Source organism: Erinaceus europaeus, chromosome 14, assembly GCF_950295315.1.
Source record: "Erinaceus europaeus chromosome 14, mEriEur2.1, whole genome shotgun sequence".
Taxonomy (NCBI): Eukaryota; Metazoa; Chordata; class Mammalia; order Eulipotyphla; family Erinaceidae; genus Erinaceus; species Erinaceus europaeus.
Window position 1 is genome coordinate 76854538 of NC_080175.1, and position 14059 is coordinate 76868596.

Consider the following 14059-nt stretch of genomic DNA (forward strand, 5'->3'; position numbering starts at 1 on the left):
GGACCCGCGGAAGGATCCCGGTTCGAGCCCCCATCTGCTCACCTGCATGGGAGCCGCTTCACAAGCAGTGAAGCAGGTTCGCAGGTGTCTATCTTTCTCTCCCTCTCTCTGTCTTCCCTTCCTCTCTCCATTTCTCTCTGTCCTATCCAACAATGACAACAACAATAATAACTACAACAATGAAACAACAAGGGCAACAAAAGGGAATAAATAAATGAATAAATAAATATTTTAAAAATGGAAATATTGACAAGACTATAGGATAAGATGGGTACATTTCCACACAAGTCCCACCCTCAGAACTCCTTATCCAATCCTCTCTCTTGATAGCTTCCCAATTCTATATCCCTGTGGGAGTATGGACCCAGGATCATTATGGGGTGCAGAAGGTGGAAGGTCTGTCTGGCTTCTGTAATTGCTTCTCCGATGAACATGGGTGTTGGCAGGTTCATCCATACTCCCAGCCTATCTCTCTCTTTCCCTAGAGGGGCAGGGACCTGGGGAGACGGGGCTCCAAGACACATGGTAGGGGTCATCTGCCCAGGGAAGTCAGATTGGTATCATGGTGTCATCTAGAACCTGGTGGCTGAAAAGGAGTTAAGATATAAAGCAGAACAAATTGTTAACTAATCTGAACCTAAAGGCAAGAATATTGCAGATGAAGATTTGGAGTCTGCATTTTGGGAAAAGCTAGTAGGTCTATTTTAGGTATATTCCAAGGGGCCCATGACTTTACTAGTTTTTGCCTGAGCCTGCCATCTAATATCCAGGTGGACCAAGGTTATTGTCTATGGAGATGGTGTCATAGTTGGAAAAAGGACTAGAAAGCTGGATCAGGGAGGAGTTAGCTCCCAAATATGGGAAAAACACACCCTCCACCATCTCTTCCCCCAGCACACTCCCACCTGTCCAGGCACACTTTCTTGACCTGGACAGTGTTAGGCTGTGCCTATGTTTTGGGTAGTGTCTTGACTTTTGTCCTTTGGGGGCTGACACCAAGGTGTTTGCCCTGAGATCTAAAAGGAAGCATTGAATCATCTGCAAAATTGAAATTTCCTGTGTGTCATTTGTGTTTGTCTATCCAGTTGCATTGCAAGGACTTTAATTGGTAGGAAAGTGAGCAACCCCAAGGTCCCCTTATCCAGACAAGTTGTAAACCAGTAACATGGTCTCCAAAAGAGGAGGTAGTTGGCTAAGAGCTGCTTGCCAAGGGATTCCTTTGAGTGTTTATCTCTCTTTCATTGTTGAATGGTTTACAGGAAAAAAAGGGAGGCTAACTGGGGCAGGGTGCAGAGGGAGAGGACCCAATGAAAACTTGTCTTTAAGATTAAAGTCATTTTCTCAGACTTTTGCCACAAGTAAGAACTCACTGAGCAGAAGACTAGAAAGTGGATTACTGTCGCTCTGGGGTAATAGAGGCCTGGAGAGCCCTGACATTAATTCCTATAGAAAGGTAGATAAATTTCAGCGGCTTCCCCTGTAGGTGCCCTCATAGCCATCAGGGTTCAGGGCTCTTTCAGAATTGATACAGTCCTCAGCTCTCCCCAGAACTACAAGGCCAAGCCCAAGGGACTAGGAGGAGCTGTAACAGGAGGGTTGTGGCCACCAGTCCTCTGACAGGGTTGTAATCTGTCAAAGCTAGCAAACAGTGAATAAAAATAGTGGGGGGGGGGGGGAACATCTAAAAAGAGCCAGGAGTGGAACCCTTTAAATGCTACAGACTAATCTTCAGCTGCTTCCACTCCTCCCCTTGGGCTACCACCCTGGAGTTGCCAGGATTTAAAGACCTCAAAGGTCTTTAAAGGGAGCAGGCTAGGATAGCACACCTAGCCCCTGTGCTGGCTGCACTTGTCTTGCTTGATTGTAGGTGTCAGGAGGCACATCTTCAGTCCCCAGTGTCTGGCTCGTGCAGTTGTGGGTGTTCAACACAGAAAAGGGTTGGGGGGCGGGGGGGCTGAGGTAAAGCCTCTTTTCCTTCAGTGGTTCTGTCTGGGGCTGTTGTGTCTCTCCTCTCTCTCAAGCCTCTGCCTCACCCATCAGGACCCAATAGAACTGAGCTTCCACCGCCTTTGCCTGCACCCAGCCTAAAAACTCGGGTTTGATAAGGTTACCACACCATTGATACAATTGCAGGGTTTGTTTTTTTTTTAAGCCTCCTCAAAGAGACAGATGTTTGAGCTGATTAAGAACTGAGGAAGAAACCTGCAGCTGCTCCAAGGAATAATCTATTGGACAAATATTTTAATAAAAAAAAATATGAAGAGATCAGCCCGACCTTGCAAGGTCTTCTGCTTAAAAAAAAAAAAAAATCTTTATCAAACCTCTATTCTATGGCTTCAATAAACAGAACCCATTACCTCACGGCATCTTTTGTTGGCCCCATACAAGAGAGAACAAAATGGTTATTCAGGGGAACGCTTTCGATTTTTATTGTGGGTAGCCTGCACAAAGAGCCGTGTTATTGTATTTAAAAGAACCATCTGTAGCAGAAACAATGGCATCAAATTATCTTTGAATACCCACTGAAAAAACATAAAGCTTTTTTTTTTTATTCTTCTTCTGTACGGTGGGGGATAGAGCCGTGTTAGGATAACTGACTTTTGTGTTGTTCTCTGGGTGCATTCTTCTCGCTCCCCCTCTCTCTCCCCCTCACCCTCTCCTCTCTCTCTCTCTCCCTCTCCCTCTCTCTCTCTTTTAAAAAATCAGCCATTTGGGGTTTTAAGCCATAAACGATTTTTCTTATTGCAGGGGATTGCAGTGGCAAAGCTAGGCTAGGTCTTGGAGGCTGGTGTGAGGCGAGGCGGGTGAAGGCAGGAAGCTGATGGAGAAACTGGGGGGAAGAAAAGCCGAAATGGATTCACCGTGCCTTGGATGGAGGACGAGAGGGGAATTGCAAGCTCCTTCAACTCGTTCTGTCCGGTGAGAAGTGATCAAGCTTGGGCTGACAACAAGCTCTGGGAGCCCTCACGTTCTTTCGCTTTTTTACCTGCCAATCAAACTGCTACAAGACAACACCCTGATCTGGCATGGACGTGTAAGTAGCTTGCAACCCAACTTTGACATTCACTGCTAGCTCACTGCTCTCTGCCCCCCCCCACTCACTTTCTTTTCCCTCATTCTCTTCTATCTTTCTTTCTTCCTTCCTTCCTTCTTTCCTTCTTCTTTCCTTTCTTTTGACCTTTAAGAGATCTGGAAATGCACCCTGGATGGCAGTCATTTTAGCACAAGCAGGTTGAAATCTGAAAGCGTTAACTTTGGGGATGAAATACGAATTTTGATTTAACACATGCAGTAATGAAGTGACATCATTGTATTCTCTTCTGAACAGTTTCAGTGCTAAACATAAACAGTTGTCTTGTGTGTGTGTGTGTGTGTGTGTGTGTGTGTTTCCTGTAAAAATGAAAAAAAAAAATCTGCAAGCTCCCAGAGAGAAATGCCGGCAATAAAAATAAATCAGGTTGCCATGTTAAAAATATCCAGTTCTACCATTTCACCCCTACAAAGAACCTTCTCCAAACCAAGGCTACAGAGAGTGAATTTTGAGTCAAAAAGTATGTATCATTAAAGGATTGCTACTCTTTCATCTGGTTGACTTCCTATTTTGGTAGGGAGGGGGTGATAAAAGAGACACGGCAAGACCCTGTTCTTTTTAAGAGGTTTGACACAGGGGAGGATAGAACTGCAAGAGGGCAGGACGAGCAGGATATACTACCTGGGATAAGGAATTACAGAGCATGGTGTAGCTGAAAGCTAGGAGGGCTTCTGGGTGAAGTTGTGTGAGGGGGGTGACGGGGCTTGCTCTCTGGCGCCCTCTAATGGCTAGTTGGGCCAATGTTTTACTTTTGAAAAATCAGTGCTAGAACAAGCAGCTGGGTTTTTGTTGTTGGAGTTGGTGATTTTTCTCTCCGATGACTTAGACACTGGAGTCTAATAATGGATGAAGAAAATTGACTGTTTTCATTGCAGCAACTTATGTATAGGCCTTAAAATTACCGATAGTTTTCTCTTTAAGCATTCCCTCCTTTCCCGAAATTTCGTTAGACTAAGAGAAGGAGCAGCTAATAATAGAATGATTTAGGAAGGCTGGCCCATGCCCAACCCAAATAGTAATTTGGGCAACAGGAATTCCTCTCCTACCTGAACTGCATTCTGCCTCTTCTAACAACACACTGACAAGTATGGGGACTGGGTGAGAAAGGATGATTTGGAAAATGCAGATTCTGACACGGGCTCATTATAATGCAATTTAAAGGGGCCTCTTAGAAACCTCTGTTATGTACTGGGGGGGGGGGCTTTTCCTTCCCGCCTTCTTTCTTTCTTTCTTTCTTTCTTTCTTTTTTTTTTTTTTTTTTTGCTTTTCCTTTCGCCCTTCTTTCTCTCCTTCTTCTTTTTTTTCCTTTTTTTTTTTTTTTTTTTCAAATTTAGTAGATAAAGGTTAATCTTGGGCTGAATGATAGAGCTATGATTGACAAGAGAAAAGGTGTTGAGGGCAGGTCGCGCTGTCTTATTTACAGCCCACTGCTTGTAGTAGAGTCTTTGTTAGGACTGGAAAGCTAATTTAGTGCTGATCAAAAGCACCACAGAGTTAAAGGACTGGTAATGACTGCTAATTTCATTTCAGCCTCATGCATCCCCAACTGCTGTAATTAAAGACATGCTATTTAAATACAGGTGAAGGTTGTTGTTTTTTTTTAAGTTGGGGTGGGGGTGGGTGGATTACAATTTTTATTTAGACTTCATCTTATACATAGGTGTTTTGTAGTCCAACATCAGTTAGTTGTGGTTTTTTCCCCTCCAAGAGTCATTTCTTGTTATTTATGTAACACCTGGCTTTGCAGAATCATTTGCATTGTGAAATGTATCAGCGTAGATGTCCCTGTTTAAAGGAGTTAGGGGGAGGGGCAGAAGAGTAACTTTTGGGGGGATTTAAATATTTGGGTCTCTCCCCACCCCCTTCAAATTAAAATAAGTGTCTTCGAAATAGAAGATGGGAAAAAAGATAGTATTTGAAACTAGGGGCAGGGTTAACAGGCCAAAGGGATCAGTGTCAGTTTTTTAAAGTACCTCTAAAAAGATCATGTGAACAGATGGAAAAATATATTTTTAATTAAATAATTTCCGCCACACATTGGCTCAGAAGCCCTGTCATTCCTCAACCGATAGGAGTTTCTTTATGAGAACATCAAAGGATAAAAAGCTCGACATTTTCGTAGTTGGTTAAAATTGATAACCCTCCCCCCACACACACACACACCCTAAAAAGAATTTAGCCTTTAATCTCTTTTTATCCACGAAGACTAAAGCTCTATACTCGACCCCGCTCGCGGTTCTCGCCTTCCGGGGCTGGAACCCGGCTCAGATGTGAAGCGGCGCTGAGCCTCCGCGCAGGTTCGTGCCCAGCGCCCCCTGTTGGACACAGTGGGAGCTGCGCAGCGCCAGTCCTGCAAATCGCTGGAACCTTGTTCCTAGGGTTAGATAAAACTTTTTTTTTTTACCCTCCAAATAAGAGATGAAGCGATGAAACATGTTTTTATATCCTTGGAAGATAATATCATTTTTTAATTCAGGGAAAAAATAAAAAAGGAGACTATCCCAGTTTAATTCAATCAATTAATCAATAAAAACTAACCTAGTTTCCCTCCTCCCCCTACCCTCGTTCTGGTTTGGGACTTCAAAAAAAAAAAAAAATGATTCAGCCATAATAAGGCAGATAGAGAAACAACTTGTAAAACAAAGATAGACTTACTCTGTCCCAGTGAGGGAAGCAGTAAAAAAAAGTTACTTCTCCTTTCTGCTCATATTTCAAAAGGTAAAGCAAATGATGCTGCTGCCTCTTGGCTCCCATGTGGTCTGCAGCGACTAGAGACCCTTCAAGTATTGTGCCTGAGTAAACGAAAAAGCTTGTGCCTTTGTGCTCAGTGATTTTTCAGAATGCATTTTTTTAAATCTTCACTTTGTATGTTTCCCATCCCCCAAGCCAACCTGGATCAAACTTTTTCTTCTTTTGCCAGCAGTTAAAATCTAGACACTGTTTAAGAAACAGGTGCCTAACACCTTTCTCCTTTTTATCTCATCTGTAGAATTTTGAGAAAAGAGTGTGAATGGTAAGGAGTAAATTTTCACTGACTGGGGATCCAGATTTTCCAAGTCAAGAGAAGTATTTTTTTCACACTTCCAAAATTACCTGTCTAGGTGAAAAAGAGCGAGTGAGGTTGAGTGTCCATTTTTGAATTCTTTCAGAAAGATAAGCTATTCAAAAATGGCATGTCCTCTGAATTTAAAAGGATGATAAACGTGGCTTATTTCGTCGCTGAAAATCAGATGGAAACTATTCATGTGCCCCATGAACACATGAAATCCCCGGCTATTTTACAAATCCAATTTTCAGGATGTACTTACAATGTCAACTTTTAGATTTAAGGAAAAAATGTTGCCAGGTTTAGTACTTGCTTTGGAAAAAAGAAAAGCTTGTCTATTTAAGGAAGTAGCCTACTCTTCGTAACAGACTTGACTTCTTATTAAAGTATAAATATATGTATAGATCGACTGCTGGGGAAATATAGCCTTGTTGGCTGCGCAAGGTATGTGTGCTGCTCTGGCATTTCTCCCCCCACCCCAAGCCATCGGATCCAGAGTGTGTTTCACTGGGGCACTGCTGTACGTAGCAATGAGAGAGAGACAGACCTTCTCCATCGAAACTTGGCCAGGGGTTCTCCATAATGAGTTTGGGTGCATTTTGCAGGAAAAAGCATCAAGGTGCTGTGAGTTCATTTCCACCCCGGATTCTGTAGAAAAGAAGTGCAGGCGGTGTGTGTGTGGGGGGGGGGGGTGTTCCTCTGCTACAAACACTTTGCTCCACCTAGCTTCCCCCTCCAGGTAACTGCCAGTGCTCTGTCAGACCCCCACCCCCTTCCCACGCCTCCCATCCCCAGCCTGTGGGGGGGGGGGGAGCAACCAGTGCCTGCAGAACTTGGAGGCCACCAGCCAGAGGGGATTGATGCCCCTGCTGTTCTGCAGTGAGGTCCAATTTGGAACAGCGGAGGCCGGGAATTTCCAACAGTGCAGCCCACCTTCCCAGGGGATCCCACCCTGTAGGGAGAACAGGGTGGATAGGCGCTGCAGAAAGCTGCGCACCAGCAGGCACAGAGCCGCCTTCCCCCCACCCCCAGCTTCCCAGGGAGGGCCCAGGAAGAAAGTGCAAACCCTCCACCACCACCACCATCACCCCCACAAACACATCCCGGTTTAGCCAAGAGAACCGAGCGAGTGGGTGGCCTAGGCCTGGACTGCTCCACCCAGCCCTCCCAGCGCCGCGTCGGCCCTGCGGTTTCCAGAGGCCTGGGGCCCCATCTGGAGTCCCACGCCCCAGAGTGGCCAGCGGGGAGGTGGCCCTCTGCATCTCTGGGGGCGCAGGCGGGGGCCGCGGGAAGCTGCCAAGGGCTCTGGGCCCCGGGAGCGGTTCCGCCGCGGGCGCTGGCGACCGGCCGCGAGTCTCCGCAGCCCGCAGCTCCCGGGCTGGAAGGGCGGGGCTGCCTTTGCGGGGTCCAGTCCGGCCCACGCCCGCTGGCCGGCTGCCCTGCTTTGTAAGTAGCCCATCTTGGCAGACCGTGAGGGCGAGCCAGGAGGACAGGCCAGCCTCGCTGAGGTCCTCTGCGCCCGTGCCAAGCCGTGCCCAGCTCCCTTGTCCCCTCCAACCCTTGCATCTCAAAGCCTGAGTGCACCCCCAAGCCGCTTCTGTCCACAGCCAGCTTGTGGGGGCTCCTCGGAGCTGGGTAGCTATTTTAGGGGGGTATGAATAAAAATGACTGATTAGCAAGACCAAGCTTCCTGGAGGAGCCCTCGTTGTGTTAAGTTTGTGCTATGACTTTGAAGAGCCTTTAGTTTCCTGGATCCAACCGTGAGACTGAGGCAGGCGCCAGGGAGAGAGCCCAGCTCGGCTTGAAGGAGCTGAAGGAGAGGCCGATAGTCATCTCTCCACCATTCAGCCTGTCAGAGCAAGGCGGGCTGCCAGGCTGTGGGTCCTAATCCCTGGCCCAGCTGCTATGTGGATTGCTGAAGGGTGTTGAAACCACAAGTACAACTTGACACCACTGAGCCCACGGTGCTTGTCAATAATCTGTGAATTAGGAGCAGAGATTGTCACTGTAGATCATAACAGTTTCTGAAGAACTCATTACAGCCTATCGTGTCGATGATCTTCAAATTAAGGGGGGTGGGGTAGGGAGGGAGGGAAATGGAGTGGGGAAAGCCTACAAAAAGAGAGGAGGAGAAGGACAAGAATGAGAAGGAGAAGGAGAAGAGGAAGAAGAATGGGAAGATGGGTGGGAGGGGAGATAAAAGTCAGCGCCCCAGCTCTTTCAAGATTATCAGGCAAGCGATCTAAGAATTTCACCGGGATGGATGGGGAAGCCCAACTCCTCAGGAGCCAGGGCTGGAAAGGGGACGCTAGGGGGCGAGTAGAAGTGGGCCCCGGGGAAGGCAGACTCCTCAGACAGTTCTTTTTAGGCCAGAAGAGCTTTGGGGAGAGGGCTCCAGATGTCAGTGGGAAGCCTGGAGGATGCCAGCCCGCCCAGGACGGGAGTGCATTTGATTGAGAGAACTGGCCAGGGCAGGCCACAGCTGCGAAGAAACCTTTAGGGCAAAGTGGGAAACAGTTTTGTTTAGGGCTGGCGGTTGTTTTTAGGGTGATTTCACCTTCAATGATTTGCTCTCAGTTTTTCCACACCACAGGTGGAAGGCTTTTCACTTTTCTCTGCTAGTATCCCTGCCCCTGACACGTGTTAAGCAGGTCACACTTCTGTCCTCAGCTTTGCTGGCTTGGCTTTGAGGGGTGCCAAATACTTCTGCCCTCTAAGATTGGTCTTACCACTTTCTGTGAGAGTTTTAGGTCATGTCCCATTGGACTTGTAGAAAGGGAAGTTTTCTGAAGAAAGAAGGCTGGGTTCTATAGCTGCAACTTGGAAGGGACCAGGCTAAGGGAAAGTTGGTGTCTCCTTGCTTGGAAATGAGCTTGGAATCTGGTCTGCACTGCTGGGTCATACCTGTCACTCAGTGTGCTCTAGGGAAACCTTGAGGAAGACTGAGGTTTATTTTCTTCCATGAAAGCTGTGGTCATTAATAAAGGAAATAATTAGAGGATTTAAAACATTCATATCACTCTCCTTTCTCTCTCTCTCTGTCTCTCTCTTTTTCCTTAAAAAAAAAATGAGGGTCACAATCCTAGACACTAAAAAAGCAGTATTCTAAGGAAGCCCTGTTCCTCTGGTATGATTAATTGCACAAGATGGTGTGGTCAGTCAGGGAGAGGAGTAGTTAAAGTCCTGTGCAGGGGTCTAGACATGCAAAAGGGCCCATGGATTTGTCACTTTAAGTTCCTAATGATCTATTCATCTGTTGGGGGGTGGGGGTGGGAATCTTTATTTTTCATTATCTTTTCCTGTTTTTTTTAAACTAAAATCATGTGCGTTTTTTTTCCCACTATGCAATCCTCTGAATCTTCCCCCATTGGCATCTCTCTAAAATTTCACTTTGCCTTTTAAAAATTAATCATGTAATGGACACACCGAATCTTCTCTCTCCCCCCCCCCAACAGCTGCAGAACAGAGATTGAATCTGAATCTTATGTTTCAATCACTTGATAACTCAGAAATAGGAATTAAATTGGAAAGTGTGGGTCTTTTATTTTCTCCCCCAGAAAGTGTACCAGCAGAAATATATGAAGTACGAACATATAATAGTGCTAGAAGCTCTATATTATGGTTACTGCAGAAATCCCTGAAGACTCACACAAGTGATCTGATCTTACTTTTTGTTGCTATGATTTTAAACTAGGTGGACATATATTTAGTTTCCTAACTGCTGAATTCTTGTAAATGTATTTATTTCATCAGTGGGAATTAGATGAAAGAGAATGAGTATAAAAAGGAGCTGAATGCAGGGCAGCTCTGCATTCCTTAGACTTCAAGGGTCCTTACAGCTCTTGAGTGAAATTATTTGGTGAAATTGGGTCTGGACTGAAATAGCATTTGTTATCCCCCTTGTTCATTCGTTGTGTGTACTACCTCTTCTGTAAATTAAAGGCAAGGTGCTGAAGGGACAGACAAGAAGCAAAAAAAAAAAAAAAGTGATTAGTTCATTTTAAAATTGTCAACCTAGCATGCGTCCATCTGCATTGCATATCTATGCTTAGTAAATAAAAAAGGAAAGAGGTAGATGCTTGTCCTTCTTATCATCTGGGAATATGTGTGTGTGTGTGTTTGTTTTCTGGCAACGATCCTCCACATTTCCAAAAGCTCACAAGTTTGGCAAAAGACAGAAGAGGGAGATTCAGGGGTTTCTATCATTTTGAAAATTGCTTTATAAAAATTGAACTATCTCCTTTAGTGTTGCCCTCCCCCCCACCTCCCACCCCAGTCTGAAGCAAATGAAGTTTATGAAGTTTGCTCACAACACAAATGCAATCTAGTTTTCTTCTTTTCACAGTGTATTCCTCATTGGATATATTCTGAAAAATCTATAATTTTAAAAGAAAATTCTTCAGTATCTTCCTTGGCTTTTGTGTTTTTTGGTTTTGGTTTTTTTTTTTTTTTTTTTTTTTTTGGTGTGTGTGTGTGTGTGTGTTTAATATACATATGTCTTGAGGGGAATCAAACATTGATCATTCTGGAAGTCTTGCAGAAGCTCCAGTTTGGAATGACTAGATTTTGTTTGTTTATGCTGTATTTTGCGATTTGGATGGCATAGAGTAAAACCTTTTGAAAATTAGCTGAAATCATCCTCCTTATCCTGTAGTTCTGTTTTCTTATGTTAGTATGTAACTATCAATAAAGTCTCACCTTACTGGGTTGTACCAGCATTGTCTTACACATAGGAATTTTTTTTATTTTATTTTTTTTACCTTTATGATTAGAAACTTTTCTTGTGTTGCCGGACTTCTCTGTTTAGTTTTATTTGCCTTTTCCTACACTAAGAGCAAGATCTTGCTCGCTGCATTATGGTCATTGCTGTGGTCACTTTCAGTAAAGATGGTTGGGAGGTTACAATCCAGAGAAAACATGACAAAAGTGGGGGTAAGGGGAGGCAGGTCCCTGCATTTGGCCAAATCTGGCTGGCTCCTAATATACTTACTTAACCAGTTCCAGAAATAGAAACCTTTCTGTACATTTCTCTCCCTCTCTCACTCTCTCTCTCTCTCTTTATTTTTTTTCCTTACATAATGAAATTAAAACTTTTGGAGACCACAGTTGACATTTTTCAGAAAATTGAGTTATCAAGGCAGTAATTATTTCACGGGGAGATAAAACTCTCATAGCCCTAACTGTCAAATAGGGCCCTTTTCAGATTTTAATTACAAAATAAAATTAGTCTGCTCTTCCTCGGAATGGTTTGTGAGTGGTTAAACAGAGCTTTCCCCCAATACTGGTGGTCGTCAAACTCTGCTAATTAGCAATGCTGAGAAATTCCAGTTAACAAGGACATTCTCCAAGACTCTGCAGGTTCCCTGCCGTTTGCCTTCATTTCCATAAGAAGATTAAGAGAGGAGGGGAACACACTCAAATGCAGATGCAGAAAAGAAGCGTTTTTTAACAAGCATCATAATAGTAAGATGCTTGGCTAGTTCTCACCTAATTACTGCAAGTTAAACCTCTATTTGCCACTAAGAAGAAAAAATAAGTCTACAGTCCCCTATCTCCACAAAATTGTTAGTTGGCTTGAGATAGAATACTTGAAGAGGAATGAGAGGAGTTTAGGAGAGAAGCATCGATGTAAATGGTTCTTAAATAAAATTAAGTTACACATAATAAGCTCAGGATTTGGGGCTAAGGTCTATAATTCACTAAAACAAAAATCAGAATATTTCAAGAGGTGTGTAAGTGTGTGTTTTCTTACTTAAATTCTAATTTTTCTCTAAAAGTGTGCAGTTTTTGTTTTTGTTTTTTTGCAGCCTGTGGAAGGGAAATGTGCCTCTCCCTCTGTATTAAGCATTTGCAGTTCTCATAAATTGTGCCAATGGCAACATTTAAAATTCTCTGAGGATGAAGCACCCTCTTCTAAACCTTATTTTGATTCCCTAGTAGTCAATGGTGTATTGTTAATTAGTACTGTAGCCGTCTGTTACAAACCTAAGACAGTACTGCTTCTGTCATCTGTAGTGATTGTTATATTTATTATTATATTTAGGGGCCAGTGATGGTGCTGGATTGAAATAAAGTGGCCAGTGATCTGATTTTTTTAATGCATATGTTCTAAAAAAAATCTAATGAGAAAATTGTTTCTGCTATCGCCATCTTCCTTAATCTTATTTTCATTGCACATTAGTTTGCATAAATGCCAGCCACAGTTAGTTTATTGCCTTGATAAGTACAGCAGGCTTAATTAAAATAAAGCTGTAAATAAATGCAACCAATGATAACACAATTGGAATGTATTTCTATAGTGCATCTTATGAGAAAGCAGTTAACAAAAGACCTAGCCAGTCCCCTTAACCTCTTAAATACATTATTACAGAGTTCAGGCACAAACACATGCATTTTTTTTAAAAAAAAAAGCATAAAATGTTTACATATCATCCAAGGGGAAATATACCTTACAACTATCCCTTGAGTGAGAGTGAGATTTAAAAAAAAAAAAGTTTGTTCCTTATAACCATCTACTATTACTACATATGTACACTATTATCCACACCAACTCGTTGACTTCTTTCTTCAAATTTAATTATCAATAAGCTTTTTAAAAACTTTTTGGAATAATGCAAGCACAAACTAATGCATACACAATCACAAAGCGAATTCGCCGTCTGTCCTTTGTGACACTGGAACAGTCATAATTCATTCATATATTGAATTTTACAATTTGTATCTTTTTTCCCCATGGCTTAACCTCCCACTTTCCTCTAGATTATATGTACAATTCTAAGCTAAGCAAATTAAATAGAATTGATTCTTATGACTTAGTCCCATAGCTTGCATGATATGTTAACTTTTCTTTTGTTGAGATTACTTGTAATTAGTCTGATCTTCCTCCTAGCCCCGCCCTCGTCCTTACCCCCCCCCCCTTCTTTTTATTTCCAAGCACCTTTTAAAGGTAAAAAAGCAATAGTTTTGGAAATGCAAGATGCCAGTAGGGGGCGCACCAGCCACATCTCTGAAGCTAAATGCACTGAAAAGCTGGTGGCCGCCTTCTCTTCTCCAGATTCCCTCAACGTTTTTCTCTTTCCTAATCTCCACATCCGTGTTTAGCTTAATGTTACACTTCGAACAAACGGAAAACATTGCTTTATTTATGAAGAGTGCCATGTTGTTATGTGTTTCAAGAAAACCAATCTCATCTTCCCCGGACTCCCCCAAACGAAAACAAATCCTAATCTAAGAAAGAAAAGAAAAAGAAAAAAGAAAGAAAGAAAAAGAAAAAGGAAGAAAGAGGGAGGAAGGGGAGAGAAAAAAAAGTGAAAAAAAAAAGAGGGATATCTGGCAGGGGAGGGGAGAGAGACTGATTGGAAACAATTTTTTTTAAGTCTGTAGAATTTTCTTGCTCGTAACTTTTCTGGTGAGCACGATATATCTTGAGTTTGACAAACGCAGAACAGTCTGGAAGGACAGGGAATGGAAAAAGCTGTACTGTGTGTGTAGCGGGGTCGGTTCTGGAAAAGTTAAGGAACAGAACATGGCAGAGTTCTGTAAAGATAGTAAGTGGAACGTGGCCGTGCATTTTCTCAGGGGTGAGGAAGGGTAGATCAGCGAAGGAGGGGCGCAGAGAGAGTTACAGAAGAGAGTAAATAAGTAACCCTAATGGTTTACGCCTTTTATAAAAATATTAAAAGAAATGGCATCGTGGTGGGGTTTCTCTCTCTCTCTCCCCCTCTACCCCCCTTTTGTCATCAAGTGCGTTTTAGCCACAAAGATCCCAACAAGAGAGTGGAAAGAAACTTAGACCGGGCTTTGTTTGACTTCGTGTAGCGACAACAAGAGAAACAAAACTACCTATTTGTAACGGACGTGCTGCCATTTCTCTCGGCATTGAGCGCCTACCTATTGAAATCTTTACGTCGGGACAATGGGAC

At 43.4% G+C, this 14059-nt stretch overlaps 1 long non-coding RNA gene across 4 annotated transcripts in view; it reads left to right on the forward strand.

The window, feature by feature from the left end:
• LOC132532812 (uncharacterized) overlaps positions 1-14059 on the forward strand; it is a 1004413-nt gene that overhangs the window by 654060 nt on the left and 336294 nt on the right. Inside the window, exon 1 of one of the 4 annotated variants that reach the window (XR_009544743.1) lies at positions 2607-3034. The exons of 2 other annotated variants lie outside the window; for them this stretch is intronic. This is a non-coding gene — a long non-coding RNA (uncharacterized LOC132532812). Of the gene's footprint in view, positions 1-2606; positions 3035-14059 lie in introns of those variants that run through there. One more of the 4 variants, XR_009544742.1, reaches the window with a different exon arrangement.